The 18,665-nt window shown below is 42.2% G+C and overlaps 1 pseudogene; it reads left to right on the top strand.

Moving 5' to 3' along the window:
• Positions 1–426: 426 nt before the first annotated feature.
• Positions 427–1,073, top strand: LOC147431178 (uncharacterized; annotated as a pseudogene).
• The last annotated feature ends 17,592 nt before the right edge of the window (positions 1,074–18,665 follow it).

Raw genomic sequence — 18,665 nt, 5'->3', positions numbered from 1 at the left:
AGTCCGCTGTCTACTAGAACTCGGGCTCTCTCTCTCTCTCTCTCTCTCTCTCTCTCTCTCTCTCTCTCTCTCTATCCCCCACATGAACTCCACATGAGCAATCGGGCCTGCACAGTCCGCTCTCTACTAGAACTCGGGCTCTCTCTCTCTCTCTCTCTCTCTCTCTCTCTCTCTCTCTCTCTCTCTCTCTCTCTCTCTCTCTCTCTCTCTCTCTCATACACTCACACACACTACACACACACAGAAGCATTCGGGCCTGCACAGTCCGCTACCTACTGGTAGGGGTAGTTGTTAATAATAAATTGCATAATATAGAGTATTTAAGTTATTAAATTTGGATTGTGCATTCATTCCTGTGGCGGACCGACCAGTCTCTTTACCTAATGTGTTGTGGGTTTGACAATTTGCAGGTGAAGACCTACCTCCATGGACCTCAACTCCTTGTGGCTGGATGCCTCTCAAGAAAGTGTGCCCTCCACACAAATGGAAAACGAGATGCATTTCATGGAGGAGGATTGTGAAACACCACCGCCACCTGCAGTATCGCAACTACAGGCGGTCGCAGTGCATGCTCCTCGTCTTGTTCGCCCCCATGGAAGGCCAATACAATTCGGGGCTCGAGGGACAACATCTGTCTTTACTAGTCGGCTAGGTTCACTCCAATGCTTAGCTACGGCTCGTCCTACACTCCATGGAACTTCGGCATTGCCAACCAACCCTCCTTTCCAACCACACCCACCAGAGTTGCGATTGCCAATTGCTCCAAATTGTGCGGTGGGTGGCGGGACAAGGTTGGCTCCGATTCCAGTCTCAAGTGATAGCAACACCGCCATTGTCGAGGGGGGATCCAACACCACTCCAACCACAACGGCTATGTTGCCATCTTCTCTCAATGTGTGTCAGACAGTTCCCACTAAAGCAACGTCCACAAGGGGACGTGTGAATTGGCGTCCACACGAGGTAATCATCTTGGTGGAAGCCAAAAAGGACCTAGAGGTCCAAATCATGGAAGGTGGGCTTCTAATTAGGCTAAAGGATCGATGGCAAGCGATCGCAGACATCTGTCAAGCTAGTGGTCTCCATCGCACTAAAAGTCAATGCAAGAACAAGTGGGAAAAAATTAGTGGGATGTTCAATAGGATTCGAGACTATGAGAATCACATTCCTTTGGGATGGAACAGTTTCTGGCAAATGTCTCTAGTAGAGAGACGCGATAAAGGCTTGCCAACCGATGATTTTCCTAGTGATCTCTATGACAAAATGGTTCAATTGTTTGCTGGCGATCGCAATGTGGATGTTGGAGCCAATTTGGTCGACTCCCATCCTGACGACACTGCTCCAACAGGTGAGCATGGTGTCCATCTCTCTCTCTCTCTCTCGCTCTCTCTCTCTCTCTCTCTCTCTCTCTCTCTCTCTCTCTCTCTCTCTCTCTCTCTCTCTCTCGTTCTCTCTCTCTCTCTCTCTCTCTCCCTCCCTCTCTCTTTGCGTGTGTGATGTGTGTGTATATGTACGCTAAATGCTACCTTTTACCTTGTAGGGGATGACACCAAAGATGCCCACACACCAACCGATATGGGTGGCCAAGATCTGCCGAGGACTCCTCCTCAGGGGGAGTGAAACGAAAACGTCGTCCGCGAGTGCATGCTGGAACCATCAAGGATCTAGTCGAAACAACCAAAAGACTGAAAACTATCTACGAGGAGTCTGAGGTTGGTCGTGCAAGGCGCTTTGAGGAGGCTGAGCGTCGAAGAGATGCACACGAGGAGGCTAGAGACCGCCAAGCATTAGAAATCGAGCATGCCAGGCTTCAAACAATGCGTGAGGGCACAGATGCAATTTGCTCCTCTTTGGGCGAAATTGCGAAGTGCATTGCGTTTATTCGAAAACCCCAAGACCCTCACATGGAGTAGGTTTTCATACAGGTTATGTAATGTCCTTGTTGTCTTTGTTTTTCCTCATATGGAACTTGTCCACCTTTCATTAGTCTTATCTACATTTTTGTCACTCTCTGACATCGGCCTACAATGTTTTCACTCAAACTCTATGAGTATGGCACAAAGTGTGAACAAGTTGTAACAGCCAATTTTCATAATAGAGTTGATTAATTTCTTTTATTGGCTTTCTATGCAATATTTGCATGTAGCAATTACACCAGGTAGTAAGTGTACAAATTAAGTTTGTGTTTAGTAGACATTTTATATTGCATTTTGTTGAAGGTATTAGATGGATAAAATATCCCATGAAAGTCCAACATTAAACATAGGATCTTACTGTACAAGTTTTAAAGTGTTTGCTAAAAATTTTCATGTACTCTCTGATATCGTACTTCACAAGTTCCTCCATAAATAATTCACGTACTCTCTCTCTTTCTCTCTCTCTCTCTCATAAACAACAGGAGCTCCAACACCTCTCGTAAACTGGAACACAACACACTATTGCAAAACAATAAAAGGGCACTAAAGTTGCAAATGAAAATTCAAAATAGACCAACATTGCAATAAACCCTATTATGAAGTTAACAATACAAGGAATCTTGCGAGTGTGCTCATAGCAACCCTGATATTCGCATGTATTTGAAAAGGACGTCCCTAGTGCATCCACATAGCACTTGTGGGGTAGGTGCTATTGTAGAGTCATCCAACAACCATTCATCATCTGCAGTTGTTGTCCCCTGCACTCCCAAGTCCACCCATATGTTGTGCAGGATACAACATGCCACAATTAACTTTGGTAGAAACTCCACATCTAGGTTTTGAACGCGTTGTAGAAGGTAGCCCCACATTTGCTTGAGGCGGCCAAACGTTCGCTCCAGGATGATACGTGTGCTGGAGAGCTTGTAATTGAAAGTTTGTTGTTGTGCTTCATTCTCTATGACTGGAAACGGAATCACCAACCAGGGTAGGTTGAGGTATCCTCCATCGCTGATGATGAACTCTCTTAGTTGATGAAGACCGAAGGTGATAGCGGGGCCAATCTATAGATAGAGGAGTTTCGGAGAACTCGGATATCATTGCACATCCCAGGCATCCCGCACATGATGTCTAAGAAACGCATGTTGCTATCTACAATACCCTTTAGTATCATCGAGTAATTGTGATCCCTGTCATACCAGTGGGTGTGAGCATCACCTATCGGCAACTCCATGTTGATGTGCGTAGCATCGATTGCGCCGCAACATTTCAGAATTCCCTGTTTCTCCTCAAAGCCCTCCTTTAGAGCTTGCCAACCTTGTGGAGTCCTAGGCCAACATATGATTGTTTGTTTGTGTTTCAATAGTGCATACACAAATTGGCGTAACACTCGACACACTGTGGATTGCCCAACACCATAAAGGTTTGCCATGTTGTGCAGTGGATCGCCGACACCCAACAAATGTAGTGAAATTGCCACCTTCTTGCGCACGGACAGTGAACGTGTTGGAACAGCTTCTCGTATTTGTTGTGGGATTGGTCGTTGCTGCAACTCCTTTGACACCAGAGCACATACATGGTCAAAGCAAGCTCGAGGAATTCTTAGGTTCTCCTCAAACCTCAGGTCCTCTCCCTCTGTGAATTGGAAGAATGTGCGCTAGAAGTGGATACTGCGTCGTTTCACGTACCATATTCCTACTGCTGCGTTCTTTCGACGTCACGTGCCATGAGCACAAGTCGTGATGCAGCTAATGGTATAAATTGCCACAGCTGTCAGATCCTCCTCCATTTCTTCAATTGCTTCATGGCTAGACCGCAAGGAAAAGAAGATGGAATTCCGCATAGATAGCCAATGCTGCAATGCTAGGTTTACTCCCACTAGTGCCAAGCCGAAGGCGTTCGCAATCTCCACTTCGTGCATTGCTGGGTTGGCAGCATATATACCCTTGCCTGTGAAAAGAAATGGAGTGGCAACCTACAATATATTATGCATGGAAAATAGATAGATCCGCATATAAACAAATGCTGGGATCGGTGAAGAGAAAAAATGATCTGTAGGTTGATGGTAGAGGTCGAGAAGATGCAGGTGAATATGTAGTGGAGGCAGCATGTAAGATGGTGCTGAGTATTGTGCTGAAACAGTAGGATGATGGTTTTTAAAAGGTATTGTGTAGGCGAAAAACTGTAGCTGGGAATTGCAGGCCTCTCGCGGGCTATTTCACGTGTTTGTTGTTGAGCGCCATACTGCATGCACTGAGATGGGCAATTTTAGCGCTATAAAATTTGAATGCCAAATAGCCCACAGCCAATACCCGGTTACCCCGGCCTCGTCACTAAATGACACCTCTCCAGGGAGGTGGGATCAATGGCCCACAGTAGGAATCACGAGGCGGGTGCAATCCGGGCCGTCTGATCGACATTTAAACTAGGTGTGAACTAAGCGTGAACTCGGAGATAGGTGCACCACACCAAATTTGGTGTGAACTTGGTGTGAACTTCGACGTGAACACGGTGTGAACTAGGGAGGGCATGCACACCACACCAAATTTGGTGTGAACCTCGGTGCGAACTCGGTGTGAACTAGGTGTAAACCTGTCCGCGACGCCATGATCTATAAACTTATCCCCCACACACCTTTCAACGAGCGCGCGTTAGCCTAGTGGTTAGAGTCAATCCCATGGGGGAGAGGGTAGTGGGTTCAAGTCCTAGATCCGAGAAAGTGGGAATCTTTTGCATTCCGTAGGCAATCCAACAGTCACGATCAACTGGGGGAGAGGGTAGTGGGTTCAAGTCTCGGATCCGAGAAAGTGGGAATCTTTTGCATTTCGTAGGCAATCCAACGGTCACTATCAATTGGTGATCGTGAGCCATTGATCCCACCTCCAAATGGAGGTGTCAATTAGACGAGGCCCGGCTAGTATGGGAATGGCGCTTTTTGTCTGGCGGTCCTTTGCAGGCTGAGCGTGTAGTCTCCTGGTGGGCTTTATCTCCGTCTTATGAGAAGGCGCTTACACTGACCATGATATTGAAAATCTGCTACCCGGTTTCTATGAGCCGGTCAAGATTTCTCAGTTGGACGAGTTTATATATGATGATGTAAAAGAGTAGAGAAGACAAAAGCAGTGCTTCCGCCCCTATGCCAATGTAAAGTGTCGCTAAGTTAGCTGAGTTAGCTCAATGGACACATGATTCCAAGAGGTCAGTTGCAATTACCTGCAAGGTTCTACTCTGTTTCTTTTGTTCTTTATTAGTGCTTACCCTCTAGCTTACACCCATACTCCACCCATACAACTATGTACTAAGTGTTTAAAGCTGTAACCCAAAAGACATTTTGATGAAGGACTGCCAGCATTTCTTGTACAAGTGCTTTGTTGCGGGTTTTCTTGCCTCTCTTTCTAGGAAAGATAGTTGCCGCATGTGATCAAGAACTTCTAAACCTTGATGGTTTAAAATGAAGTGAGAGAAGTGGCTCATGTTTGCCAACTATCTATCCTTGCTACCAGAAAGACGATCTGAAAGTTGAACTGCACAGATTAATCTCTGAACTGCCCTTTGTGCTACCATTCCCATTAGAAGAAAGTTAGTCATAATTGCCTTTTCATGTGTAGGAAATGCACTCTGAGATTCATGGTATGTGCATGGCTGTAAGTATGACCCTGAGTTTTTTCCTCATCCAACATAACTTTGTGTTTTTGCAGGTTTAGGTGGGCTTGCCTCTACAAGAGGGCCCAGACATTATGGGTTTTGAAAATTGTGGACTATATGGTGAAGAGCAGGCAATGATTTCTCGTATTGGGTTTAAGAGAATTGGACTTACTATAATTTGCCTCAAATTGGGTGATGGAAAGTTTGTTATTATTTTGGCAGTGGCTGTCCCTATAGAAAATTTTGGGCTTTGGAAGATGGACTAGTATCAGTTGGCTCTCAGATTTTCAATGGTATGGACCTCAATTCCATTTGTATGTTTGATTAACTTATGTGATCTCTTTAGTTACTAGTAAATGTGATCCACAAGGAAGATATGATTATGCGGGAAAAGCGTAAATGAGTTACTCGGGCAGATTTCATATGTAATTAAACTGAGGCCATTGTACACACTTTTTGACACTGAAAAAATTATAATTTCACATTTTATTTGACGGAAACTCTATACTTCGGAAATTTACTTCTTTTGCAGCCCTCCTTTTCAATTCTATTATATGAGGTCAGCTTTTGGACTGTAAATTGAATGTCTTTTCTTTTTGATTCTGGTAAATGTGGTTAGCTTTTGGATTGTAAATCCAATCTCCTTTATCAATGCAGTTTTTAAACGGCCAAACTTTTGCTTAATAGTGATGTGGTCAAGGTGGATTTAGGCAATCATCAATCATTGAGCTTGACTCAATGGAAAAAAAGATCTAATAGGTTTGAGGTTAGTGTGCCTGTTCTTGAGGATTTGTAATCGTTGACAAAAAGTGAATTTTCCACGAAGCGGATGTACAGATGAATGAGAAAGTTCGGATTTCAAGCTACCATTGCACTTCTTATAATGCTCATTTAGTCCTAACTAATGTGCTAATTATCTAATTTGAACTTTTAATACTACCTCAGAGGTAGTGTAAGTGTTTGAAAGGTAGGGAACTACTTTTATTTTTGGGGATTAGTGATGTAATTGAATGAATATACATATTAAGGTCACTTTTCTTATGAGGGAAATTACAAAATTCTCAAGAGTGAATTTAATTGTTTTTCCCAGTTGTAAAAGGTGGGAAGCTCTCTGTCACACTTGAGCATTTCACTGAGAATGATTTTCACATATGAGAATGTTTACCCAGTTTGAGAAACTTATTTTAGCACTACTTTTCTCACAAGGAGCTTTTTCTTCTCCTATTATGTGAAATCAAATGTGAATTCTTTTCTCATCTGTGACTTTATAGCGAGAGAAGTTAAGCAATAGAGGTGTACATCTCAAAGTTCTACCCTCAAAGTTCAATGCATATCAATGAAAACCCTTGGTTACGATTGCAGCACCTTAATTAACTTCAAAGGTTAAATTTTTAGCATTTTAGACATAAACCCCGACCTTAAATACCCTAGTCTTTTTGCATGAATTCCAGCTGTCACGTATTTAATTTGCTAGCCTTGAATTAACCAAGTTGTAGAAATGGTGTTTTTGTTTGCTCAATCAGCAATGATCGATCCAGCCACCATAATATTTACATCCTCTAAATGATCCGGATGCTCTAAAGAATTTCTTAATTTGGTATTTGAGGCATCCATGATGAAGGTCATCCTCACACTTTACTGAAAATTGAGACAGCATGATCCAAGGATTTTTAGCCCAGCATGATCCAAGGATAGAACTACTAGTAGCCAGGAAGGTAATATTTGGAGCATGCAACATTCTTTTATGTACCCTGGCTGCAGAGGCGCTCTGTGGGAGGCTGGTGCAGCTGCGATGTGATAAATTCGTTCTCTTGCAATGTTAATTAAATTGAAAGAATAGTGCGGTGCTCTCAAAGCTGCTTGGTGCTTGACAAAGATTGATCCCCGAAGATCCCAGACATTCCACTGCTTGGAATAAGGTGGTTGTTTTTAATGAGTGGGACACAAACCCGCATTTCCATTTCATTCACAGCCACCTGTTACCTTTGCGAGCTTATAAACACCTCAACAATTGGCACTTGGGAGTTTGTCTGTATAGACATCATATCCAAGCCAAGCCTTGGCTCGAAATCGTGCAGGATGAAATTAGTATTGGCTTCAATGGAGACCATTGAAGCCTGCGGCCTATGGAAATTCTATTATGATTGTCTAGCGATCCAACCAAAGCTTTATGGTGTAGGGAAAGGACTGTTAGTGTCCTTTCCCCATAAAACATGCGACCGCAATGGCTCCCAGCGGGAGCTCCCCGCCGGTCGCCATGCGGTCGCATGTTTTATGGGGAAAGGACATTAACAGTCCTTTCCCGGCCGTCACAGTCGGGGGCCAGTGACCATACCCAGCAGTTTACGAAGTGTACTGAGCTCAAAATTTAATTCCGTCTGCTGACGTGTTTAATGCAGCGTGTATTTAAGATTCCTTGTGCTGACTTGGTGGCACCCTATTAGCGTGTAGACTGTTTGCGTGAGGTCTGACATTCTCTGTGCTGGGTTGTCAGCAATCCAATGATTGCAAGGCCATATTCTGCACAGTAATCGACACTAGATGGATGGTTGTGATTGCCAGCCCCCATGCCCCCGACTGTGACGGCTATATAGCTTTGCATCTTGCTGGTCGATCCGCGTGCAAATCTCTGATATTAATATCGCTCTTTCCACAGAGCTGTACCACGTTTGTTGTTACTAATTCATGAACATTTTTGTAAACCCCAAGAAACAACTCATTCTGTAAGGTGCTCGTATCTCCAAGCTGAAAGAGAGAGGTTTTGCAAAACCTTAGAGCTGGGGGAGGCTCGTTCGGCCAGACTAGACGGACATCAGCTCCAGGATCCGTGTGAGAGAAAGGCTTGTGAAGGTTAACGGTTAATTTTGAAAATTAAGCACACATATATACATATCATACACTCACTAATAAAGAAATTCATATCTTTATTAGATGCCGTCCGAATGTCCCTCCCACCCCCACACACAGACAAAAAGAAAATCCAAATCAGACTCCTACTGCTGCTCCCCCTCTGCAGCGCCCCACAAAAGCCACTCAGCATCGTGCTTCCGTCCCTATTTCGCGTCTGCACCTGCCTCCTCACTCCACCTTCCTCACTCCCTACCTCCTTCGGGGAGACACACACACAGTTTTGCGCGGAGGAAGGTATGCGCCAGGCAGTCCCCCCCTCTCAGCGTTCTCGCCTACCGCCTTGTCTGCAAGCCGCCTTGCTGCTTTTCCTACCATCCGCTCGCTTGCCCCGTTTGCCTTCTCCCTCCGGAAGATGGTCGCGCCATCATCTTCGAGGCTTTAACAAGAGCACCCTGTACTGAGGAGCTGAGACACAGAACCCTGTGTAGAGAGAGAGAGAGAGAGAGAGAGAGAGAGAGAGAGAGAGATACCACAAGCCTCTTCGTTGCACTGCAGAGACGCTCTCCCCACACCCATGAACCTCCCTCGACCGGATCCCCTTCCCATGCCTCCTCATGCATGCTGCGAACCAAATATATATAGAAAGCGTGCTATATGCGTGAATGACAAAACACGCATACATGTGCACGAGGACAGAGGGAGAGGCAGAGAGAGACGCGTGGGCGCTGCGCACAGGAAAAAGAGGGGGAGAGAGAGAGAGAGTCTCTTTTGAAGATTCCACTGAAGTAGACTTTTTTTCGAAATCGAGCACACACAGCCACTTAGAGCTGAGTCGCACCATGGGTTAGTAGGGATAGTATTTATTAAAATAAAGGTGATCCATGTTTCTCTCTCTCGTGGCAAGTCGAAGCTAATTCTTAGTCCTACTATCACTTTGAAAATTGAAGGGTTTACCAGAGCTTCAGTTTCCATGGCTAAACCACAAAAGAATAGTAAGAAATGAAGTGTTCTAATCTCTCAGGTATTTCCTTTAACTGCAAGGGCTTGACTGATCCTGCCAAGTCTATGGTTCTTAAGAAGTGGATGCAGGACCTTTCCTTGCATCCTGGCTATATCTGTCTCCAGGAGCTTAAGGCAAAAGACACTGACCTTTTGAATAATCTAAATAGATTGGGTGCTGGTTTTTCTTGGCATGTTACTAATCACAATGCAGGAAGAGGAGGTGCAGCCATTGGAATATCTCACAAGTGGTCCAAGCTGGTCTCAAATGTGCAAATGTCTAATAAAGGATTCTGGGTTTCTGTCTCTTTGGCTGCTCCTATCAACTTCACGATTGTAAGTCTGTATGCACCTAATTCTATCTCTGCCAGGGCTGAATGTTGGCAAGAGCTCTCTATGCTTCCTTCAAACATTGTTATAGCAGGGGATTATAGCATGGTTGAAAAGCTAGAAGACAGGTCTAAGGCTCAGGGAAAGGTAATTGCAGGATATGAGAAAGAGCAATGGGGTGAGCTGCTTTCCTCCTTGAACTTGATTGATGTTTCTACAAATACTGGTTTTACTTGGACAAATAAACAATCTGGTAATTGCTTTAGGGCTGCTAGATTAGACAAAATTTATGTGTCTGTAAATGTTCTGCAAAACTTATGGTTGGTACAATGCAAAACAGATGCCTCCATACTGCTGTCGGATCATAATTAAACCTGTGATTTTTGAGTTCAAAGTTCTGATAACAGCTATAAGGCTAGATGGCCGCACTTGGATCAGTCACTCTTAAACATCCCCTACATCAAGCAGAAAGTGCAAACTATTGTGGAAGAGTCCTTTTGCTACTATCCCTCTCCTGCTAAGGCTTGGGAAGTTTCTGTACAGAGGTTACAGAAAATGTTCACCAAGTATAAGAAACTAGCTAAAGAAACTAGAGCTAAAAGAAGGATGATGATCACAGGGGAGATTCTTCAGTTGGAAGAATCTCTCTCCAAAGCTGACCCTCCCTCTCTCCGACTTATAGAGCTTAGAGTTTCACTAAAGCAGGAAGAGCTCCTTGAGGCTAACAGTTCCCTTGCTTTCACTTGAGAGTTTTGGGCAGGAAAGATTGACAGACCCACCAAATCTATGTTTGGCTTGCTAAAAAAAAAAAGGCTGAAGATTTCATCCCCTTTCTAAAAAACAAGGCTGGGGAAATTGCTGACTCTCACAAAGACAATCTGAGTATTGTTCATGAGTTCTTTACTAATATTTTCTCTGGCCTCCCAAAGAGGGATAGGAAAACTCAAGAGGCAAGAGCATATATTGCCCAGGTCAGAGGGAAGACTGTTGCTCCACACATAGAACGCTTCCTTGACCAACCTATCACTCTGGAAGAGATCAAAGAAACTATTAGTAACCTCAAGACTGGCAAATCTCCTGGCCTTGATGGCATACCCAATGAGTTCTATCAGGCCTACAAGGATTTTATTGCACCATAACTGCTTCTAGTGTGGCAAGAAGCTGTTAGTAAAGGAGCTCTTCCTACTTGTGTGAATACTGGTGTTGTAAAACTGATTCATAAAAAGGGCAGTAGGGAGGAGCTCAGCAATTGGAGACCCATCACATGTCTGACTTCTATTTATAAACTTTTTGCTCTATCTTTAGCTAGAAGACTCATCCCTCTAATGTCCACCTTGATTCTGCAAGAGCAAACGGGTTTCATTAAAGGTAGATTCATATTGGATGCCATTATCACTCTGTGGGAAGGAATGGAACATGCTATGGAAAATGGTCACGATTTTTTCTTCTTTAAAGTAGATTTTGATAAAGCTTATGACAGAATGGAATGGGACTTCATTCTTCAGTCTTTGTATGACATGGGTTTAGGCAGACATTTTATCAAATTTGTGCACACTCTCTTTGGAAATGCATTTGCTCGAATTGCTGTGAATGGTGAGCTAACTGATGCTATTACTCTTATGAGGTCCATTAGACAAGGGTGCCCTCTTATGAGGTCCATTAGACAAGGGTGCCCTCTTGCCCCCTTGATGTTCGCAATTGCCTCAGATGCTTTGGGCTGGCTGGTCAACAGGAAAATGTCAGAAGGTTGTCTTAAAGGGCTGAAAATTATAGGAGCTATAAAGGAGTTATGCCTTCAAATGTTTGCAGATGAGACTAATGCTTTACTGAATGCAGATGTAGAGTCAGCAAATGCTTTTATGGATTTCTTGGATGTTTTTTGAAAGGCCAGTGGCTCTGTTACCAATCATCAAAAAACAGGTGTAAAATCTTCTAATGGCAGCCTCCCCATATCAGTGATTAATGCAGGGTGCAAGGAGATACCAGATGTTCAGGTTTTCAGATTATTGGGCATACCAATGGGGTTTAAAGTGTCCATGAGTCAGAGATGGGATTGGGTAGTAGATAAGTTCAGAAAGAAAGTCTACATGTAGTTATCATATCAGCCCAATCTGGCTTCTAGAACTTTTGTTCTTAATCACTATTTTTTGCCTTCTTTAATTTATTTTCTATCCTGTTGGAAACCTTCAAAAACTGAATTGATGCAGGTCATTTCTATTGCGAGGAGATTCCTTTGGGGTGGAAATTCAGAGAATGGGAAAAAGATCCCAAAGGTTGCTTGGAATGTATGTTGTATGCCTAAAGCAAGAGGGGGGCTAGGCATTCTAGATTTGTGTAAAGTGTCAGTCAAAATGGCTGGTAAATGGATTGCAAGATCCATAGACTGTGAAGACTATTGGGCTTGTCTGCTCAAAAGGTTTATCCTAAGCTTCAAGGTTCAAAGCTACAAATCTTGGAGCAATCTGTCAAAGTGGGATATTGTTACCTCTACCTGGAAAATTCAGCCAATAGGCTCAACTGTCACTTTGAGAATGTGGCAGGCCTGGAATACCATAAAGGAACACTACTATGAGCTTCCAGCCAAGCTAATGAATTTTTATTTTATGATGCAGGAATCTATGTGGATTGGAAGCATAGCCAAGAAACAAAAGTGGATTCTAGGCATCAAAGCACACAAATGTCATAAAGCTGGAATCAGAAAATGGGAAGATCTGCATCAAGGAGGAGTATGGCTAAATGCTGAACAAATTACTAACTTCTATGATATTACTACCGGTTCAGTGGTTGAAGTTATGAGAAGGGTGGAGAAACTGAAGGAACTTCGGCTAAACTACACAGTAAAGGCCAGAAGGACTATCTCATTGTCATCTATAGTTTGGGACATGTATAAAAAATACTCAAGCACTCCAAGTTTTGATGAAACCATGAGGAAAAAGCTGAATCTCAAGTGGGGTATGAAGTGGAGCGCAAAGCAGTGGATCTTTAGGTACAAGTGTGTTTGGGGGTTTTCCTTCTCAATCAAGCACAGTTTTGTAGCCTGGCTAATACTCCATCAAGGAGTCTGGACAGCAAAAAGGGCTCTCAGGGCTTCTATTGGAGATGGTAAATGCAGAGATGTTCAGTCCAAGAAGATATCAAACATTTGTTTGTTGAGTGTCCAACAAATTCCAAACTTCTACAAATTCTTGGGAACTGTTGCAAAGAAGTGCATCCTCAACAATTCAATGCCCAAGAGCTGATCATAGGAGACTGCATAAGAATGGACATTCCACTTTGGAATTTTTGGAGATTAGAGTATCTGTGGACCTACTGGATACAGAGAAATGAGGCAGTCTTTCAAGACAAAATCACAGATTTCAGCATGGTCTTTGTTCTACAGCTGAAGAAGCTCACCATGAGAGCTCTAAAGTCAATGAAGGAAGTATCTGACAACCCCCTGTACAACATTCAAAGAACTTCCAAGTGGCAAAGGTGGAGTGAAGATATGCTGAAATTCTACTCCAAGGAAAGGCTCCTTATGGCTAACACCCTATTTGTATCATATGAGTGACTCTTTCTTTTTTCTGCATAGGGATACCACACTCCCTTCCTGTGTGGTGACTTTGTACTTTCTTCTTTTTTAATCAATTCCTATTTTCTCAAAAAAAAAAGGGTTTAAGCTATTTTTTTGGAAGTGAAAGGGTCTCCTCACTTTTAGGTCTCTCATCCCCTATGAGAGCTCTCCCACGTTTCCCTTCAAACTAGAACTTTACCTTTTCTCTTTTTGGTAATAGGGGTGCGACCTTATGCATAGCTTTTCCCACCTTGCCCCCACTAGCACGTGGTGCAACCCGGCCCTTATCTCCTGTTGTACATCTTAATGTTGCTAGCATTGATGATGCCTAGTCAACTATGGTTGTTTTACTTTCTAACCTTGTTACTACCTATGTACGGTGTTATGCATCTCACATTTTATGGTAGTGAAATGAATATAAAACAATAATAAAATGTAAAATTTTTGACCTTGCATTGGGCTCGTCCAAATGGAGCACACATCAAAGGAGGGTGCTATTGCAAGCCTAGCGATTGGAGTGCGAGGGAAGTTGCACAGTGGTGACAAAGCTATGAAGATAGGTTGGTAGACATGATCATCTTGCCAAAGAGTAACATCACCGCCATGAGATTGGTCATGAGCGGACGTGGTTGAGAGGTGCAGGATAGGAAACAAGGTGTGGAGGGAGCATTCCCATACTTCCATTATGGACATTGCATTCCCAAGTTTCATCATCAACCTGTTGACATGCAAGACACTAAATCTCTCATCTTGAATCCTCTCACCCATGTTAACAGTGTGTGCAATGCCACGTGCCTTCAAGGTGCTTGACTTTGCATCAACTGAAAGAGGTGTGAGCTTCCTTGCCACAACCATATTGGACATACCTTGCAATCAAAGTGCTCCAAACGATAACAGTGTGGATAGGAATCTGATCATAAACATTTCGTGCTTCCCTAAGGACATCACATTTGGCATATGTATTGACCAAAGCACCATCAAGCAAGATATATTTCTACTAGAGCCCCTAAGTAGAAATTCATTATGAGTTCTCTAACCCATGTTAGTGTCTTGCATGATGGAACATGCCCTCAAGGCACAAACATAGATGATTGTAGTTTTAAGAAGTGGTATTCATGTTGCCACTTCCTAAAACAACACAGAGCCTCTTTTTCATAGTCACATTGTTAGAATTAGACCTTAGGAGGATTACTTTTGACAAAGGTGTGTTTACCGTAGTCTATTTTAAGTGACTTTTGGGATCTTGGAGGTTAAGGGTCGTTTTGCTCTTTCATGTGAGGAAGAACATTCAGTTATGTACCGTGATGGTGTTGGGCGGATTTTCTGTGTAATGACGGATTTTTAGTTGTCAGATGCAGAAGTTTGTCGAATGCAAAATTCAGATCAGTTGTCTTATTTCTTTCTCATTCTCTCTGTGTATTCTATGTTCTGGATACAATACAAGTGCAGAAATGTTCAGTTTGAAATGTCTGTGTTGCTGAAGTGATGAATCTGCAGTAGGAGGAATTTTTGTATTGTCAAAGTGAATTGTGAGACAGTTTGTCAGAATCTGTGTGCAAAACTGCTCGGCTAAACCAACCATTAAACATTGGTGATCACGGTGCTTATGAAGCGTCTTCATTGTCGGATGCACTCTCTCTTGTGGGATTGACGAGTGCCAAGAAGATTACCGAGTAGGAGTTATGATGACAGCTACAAGAAGGCAAAAGGTTTGCAAAGCAGAACGAAGAAGATGATCAGAATACAAAGAAAAATCTGAATTGCAGAGATGGAATCTGATTTGCAACCATGAGAAGGTAACATTTTATCACAAGGTTTTCGAGAAGAATCGAAGTAATGGGGGGTAAAAACAAGAAGAAGAAGTGCAAGATTTGTATGAGTAGGAAGCATGAAGCGGATGACTGTCCATGTGCGGTTGATGAATGCTCGATGAAAGATGCATGTAGGAAATGGTGTACGGTTGATTTATGCACAAAGTTTCATAGAATAATCCGTAAAGTGCATAAAGCATTAGATTTGGGGGAAATGAAGAATGCATTACAAAGGCTAACTGATTTTGAGGTGACTTGGAGAATGCATATGGATGGTTGGATACTCATAAAGGGGACAAGCGGAAGTCATGTTCAAGAAGGAAAAGCATTGGGCGATTACAAAAAGCATGTGAGAAGTTGAGAGAAACATTTGAGGATCCGTTTGAAGGGTAGTCTAGTGATGATGATGACATTTGGATTGGCATGGAGTTTGAAAGTCACCAAGTGGGAGTAACAAAGATGGAGGAGAAGGAAGTGCAGAAGGAGCTTGACCAAGAGAGCCTCAAAGAGCCCTTAGCTACTCCTAACCTGCCACTAGAGTATGCTCACGTAGTGACTATGGAACTTCTACCAAACATATTCACACAAGAGGATTTGCAGCCGGATGATGTTGTGGAATTGATACATGAATCCCATAAGCATATTTTGAAATCAGGATCCCAGTGCATTGAACAAACCATAAAGGAGTTTACATATGCTGATTGTAATGGTTTACCGATTCAAGCAAAAAGTCATTTTATTGTGTTTGAATTTATAGTTTGTTAGGAGAACTCTAAGAAGTCATCTGATAAGTCACAGAATGCAGATGCATATCAAAATCTAATTCACAGAGACTACAGATGTAGATCATAATTTAATTCAAAAGACAGAAGTCAATCAGAGGTCAAATGTGAAGGAGGATTTTAACAATTTGGACGGGGATATTGCAACAAAAGAAGCGAATACAAGAGTTGAGCGCTTGTATGACAGGCTGATGGAGATAGTTTCAAGAGTGAAGAAGGATGCTTTGCAAGAGCTGAATTTGGGATCTAAATTGAGTCCAAAAGTTGTCAAAATCAGTGTTCATCTTGATGACGGATTTATATTGAATTTAAAGAAGTTATTGCAGGAGTTCATTCATGTATGTGCTTGGGATTATTCAAATCTGAAAGGTATGGATTCAAATGTGTACAAGCATTAGTTTAATGTGAAAGAAGATGCAATTTCAGTAATTCAGTAGAGATATAGAATGAATGCAAAGTTGAGTTGTCATCATGGAAGTCAGATCCTGATGCAAATTAAGCCAGAGAGAAAGGATGCAATGATGCAAGGGAATAGTTTGTTGGTTGAAGCTTTAGATACACAGGTTATAGATGATAGAGAGCGTGGAAAGGAATGCGATGGAAAAATAGAAAATATGATTAGAGATGTGGATGTAAAGCAAAAGTCAACAGTGGAAAGTCAAATTCTTATGTGGGAAGTCAACAGTGGAATGTCAAATTCTTATGTGGGAAGTCACAAAAGTTGTTGAGGGTGAAAACTTCGGTTTTGAAGTATCTAAATCTTTGATGTGGATAAAAAATGTTCAGTTTAACTTTCATGATGTTTTCATTGTGAAGAAAGTTGGTGATCCAATCGACTGTTTGGCATATTTGGGTTCAAATTTATTTGACAAAAGTTGTTCTGATAGCATTCAACTTGGAGGATGTCAACTGCAGATATTTGAAGGATCTGAAGCAGGGTTTACAAGTCCAATTATGTCAAAACAGGTGTGGAGGATCAAATTGGATTCAAGGAGGAAGTATGATGCGGAATATCAAAATAAGCCATAGGCGAAATATCAAAAAAGGAAGCAAGTGGAAGATCAACAAAAACAAGAGGATATACAGCCAAAGGATATTGTAGAAGTGATATCTCAATCCTATAAACAGAAGTTGGAATCAGATTATCAATGGGAGGAATTTTCAACAATTGAATTTCTTCACGATGAATATGGAGGAACAAGAGGCAAATCCATTCTAGGTCGTCAAAGCATGTTCGTTGCAGATAATTGCTATGGTTACATTGCAGGTGATACAAGAATACCAAAAAAGTTTATGGAAGCTTATCTTGATGCTTGGCAGATTCAAGAGCATATTTTGATGTCAAAGATTGAGTATGTGAAAGGAGAACATTCAGTTACAAAGAATGTAGCTGAGCTGATTGTTTTATGGTCAGATTTTGATAAGAATGGATCAGATAGCATCCTCACAGATGTGGATGGCGGATTGTCAGAATTCAGATTTTCATGTGTTCCAGATTTTGGAGTTGTTGATTTATGGAAGAGGAATGTGTTACAAGTTTGTATCGATGCTCAAGAGGTTCAAGAGGAATTGACAAATGGATTCAGTGGAATGTGCTTTACTCAGGAGGATGATCCGATGGAGTTTATGCGGACTTTCTTCATCAAGGCGGAAATTTTGAGTGTTGCAAAAGTGTTGCCTGTTTTGACAGTCAAGTTTCTTTCATTCAGTTTGACAAGGGAGTATGGTCCAATTTTCAAAATGTGGAGGAAGAATTTATTCAATGACAAGGCAAGAAGTCAAACAAGCAAAAAGTCAGCATATTCATAAAAAATCAGTGGAGGATTATATTGCAGATGAGAAGTCAGAGCATTTGCAAAATTTCAAAGAGGAGGATATTCAGATGGCTGTTATGCTGATTTTGTTTTATCTTTGCAAGTTTCTTCTTTTATCTAGTTTACGGATCAAGGGATTGTGGGTCCGAGGTTAGCCTATGGCTCAAGCCACCGGGCTATGCCAAGTGTTAGAATTAGACCTTAGGAGGATTACTTTTGACAAAGGTGTGTTCACCGTAGTCTATTTTAAGTGACTTTTGGGATCTTGGAGGTTAAAGGTCGTTTTGCTCTTTCATGTGAGGAAGAACATTCAGTTATGTAGCGTGATGGTGTTGGGCGGATTTTTTGTGTAATGGCGGATTTCTAGTTGTCAGATGCAATATGTCAGATGCAGCAGTTTGTCGAATGCAAAATTCAGACCAGTTGTCTTATCTCTTTCTCATTCTCTCTGTGTATTCTATGTTCTGGGTACAATACAAGTGCATAAATGTTCAGTTTGAAATGTCTGTGTTGCTGAAGTGATGAATCTGCAGTAGGAGGAATTTTTGTGTTGTCAGAGTGAATTGTCAGACAGTTTGTCAGAATCTGTGTGCAAAACTGCTATTCTAAACCAACCATTAAACACACATCTTACTTGCACAAGGTTGATACTAGCTAAACATGCCCTACCTTTTATCATAGGATTTTCTAAGGTCCAAGGTGACATGTGTAGGATGCTATTAATACTGAAGGTTGTTGGGAATTCCAACGCGATGACGGATGAGCAACTAATGTTCTTAGACATTTCAAAAGGGATTCCTAAGGAGATGACAAAGAAGATACTTTTTAGGAAGAATACCATGGTCTCATCCACTCTCGTGTCCAAATTCAAGATGACCTTTGAATCCGTGCACCTCGCTAAGCCCTGCCATTGTCATGGAAGATTTCCACCATTTGATGGCTAGCGTCGACACACACTATATGTGACACAT

This window comes from Adiantum capillus-veneris, chromosome 21, assembly GCF_014529385.1.
Source record: "Adiantum capillus-veneris isolate H3 chromosome 21, ASM1452938v2, whole genome shotgun sequence".
NCBI lineage: Eukaryota > Viridiplantae > Streptophyta > Polypodiopsida > Polypodiales > Pteridaceae > Adiantum > Adiantum capillus-veneris.
The sequence above is the reverse complement of the archived record's forward strand: the minus strand, read 5'-3'. Positions and strand labels throughout refer to the sequence as shown.